The following is a 2018-nucleotide window of genomic DNA, read 5'->3' on the forward strand; positions in this document are numbered from 1 at the left end:
AAAGAAGGGCAAAATCGTCCTTTTAAAACGCTTTTAACAAAAAAAAAATGGGTACAGATGCAAACAAAAAAATAAAACGGATATAAGTTAAAAATGGGCAACCAAATAGGGCGCCCCATGCAATTTTTATCCGTAATAGCTGGCTAGATTAGTCCATAACATTCTACTCCTATTTAGACCATCTTAATGGCTAGTTTGGGCGGATAGGTTGACAAGTAGCCCATTGTTATTTTGCCAAATTACGTGCAGCTAAAGCAAAAAGAATGAAAGAAAAATCGCTAGAAGGAGAGCTTGAACCTCCGACCTTGTGGTTAACAGCCACACGCTCTAACCAACTGAGCTATTCCAGCTGATTACTATATTTTGTGGGATTTAATTTAAAATAAACTTTTCCATGGCAGATGTCTCCATCAACCCAATAAATACATAATGTGTCTTCACATACTATGTTATACTAAATCATAATTAATACACAATATCTCATTAGTTTATCACTAAACGTTGATAAATAAATATCGTTTGGTATAAACATATCGAGTGCGGATAATAAATTTTACCTTCTAATTCCTCACATTACTCTTTCCGTCACGTTTTTATATATATGGCATTGTTCCTATTTAGGGAGTTAAATATTTTGTAGCATGATCTTTTGAAAATGTTTCTTAAATATCTTTAGCTTTAAGAAAAATAGTGATTTATAATACTTTTCATGCAGTTTGTACTAAATTAATTATTTTTCTAGTACATCCTTTCAAATTTTTATGTGCCGAGAGTCTTTCGGCAATAGCCAGTCTCTCTACTCCCGGGGTAAGGGTAATGGTAAGATCTGTATATATCTTACCATCCCCAAACCTCACTTGTGAGATTTTACTGGGTTGTTGTATCTTTTCAAATCTTTACGCTTACTTATAAAACTTGTGATATATAACTTTTTTATTCAAATCGATAAAAATTAGGGATCAAAGTATTCTCTGCGCCTATTTCCTCATTTTGTTACTAGTGAGTATAATATAATACTCCCTCCGTTTTAAATTAGATGAAATACTTTACTTTTTAGTATGTTCCAAAATAAATGATACATTTCTAAATTTGAAAATAATTCAACTTTAAACTCTTCATTTTACCCATTTTACCCTTAATGAGAAGCTTTTATGACCACATAAATGTCATGACCCCACAAAACTTTTACCCCTTAAGCTATTAAGACAACAAGTTTTAAAAGTCTTCTTCTTTTTCTTAAACTCCGTGCCGAGTTAAACCACCTCATCTAAATTGAAACGGAGGGGTTTTTAGCTCGAAAAGAACTCAAACACCCACCCTAAAAGATAATGAAAAAGATAGAAGGAAATAAAAAGGGACAATCTTAGATCACTAATTGACTTATATCCATATAATGATATAATACATTTGATTACTAATGACTAATTCCATAAAACTGTCATGTCCAAGCAAGAAATCTACACATTGTCTATTTCAAGTTTTGGTCCCCACGAGCATATAGATGCACTAAGTAGAGGAAAAGAAAAAGATGAGAAGGGAATTTTGAAATAGAAAAAAAAAAATATCACCTAGCGTCGTGATTTTGATTTAATTGGAATATAATGGAAAATTTGAAAGATCTTGATGAAGAAGAAAAAGGATGTAGAAAAAAGTAATTCAAAGGAACAAAAATTGACATGATTGGAAGGTTTAGGATGAAGAAGAGAAAAATTGGAAAATTGTTGCTTTACAGCTTGTGTTTTTTCTTGATGAGTTGTTTTCTGAAATGTTACAATTCAAAGACTTTTAATCGCTTACCTGTTTTGTCTTCTCTTCCCCACTTTAAGTCTCTGTATAATCTTTTCCCCAAAAAAGAAAGTGCTGATAGAATAATTGTTTGTTTCATCATGAAAAAGAAAAAATGGTATACTTGTTTTTTTTATTTGGTCTCTCTTTTACAAATATCTAAGGTAAAGTGCACACTTTCAACAAATATCTAAGGAAAAATTGGGCACCTTCGCCGACGTACTTCAAAAGCT

The 2018-nt window shown here is 31.7% G+C and overlaps 1 non-coding gene across 1 annotated transcript; it reads right to left on the reverse strand.

The window, feature by feature from the left end:
• Positions 1–276: 276 nt before the first annotated feature.
• Positions 277–350, reverse strand: TRNAN-GUU (transfer RNA asparagine (anticodon GUU)). Its single transcript has one exon. It is a non-coding gene; the product is annotated as a tRNA-Asn (tRNA).
• Positions 351–2018: the final 1668 nt, after the last annotated feature.

The sequence above is a fragment of the Nicotiana tomentosiformis genome, chromosome 10 (assembly GCF_000390325.3).
Source record: "Nicotiana tomentosiformis chromosome 10, ASM39032v3, whole genome shotgun sequence".
Classification (NCBI taxonomy): Eukaryota; Viridiplantae; Streptophyta; class Magnoliopsida; order Solanales; family Solanaceae; genus Nicotiana; species Nicotiana tomentosiformis.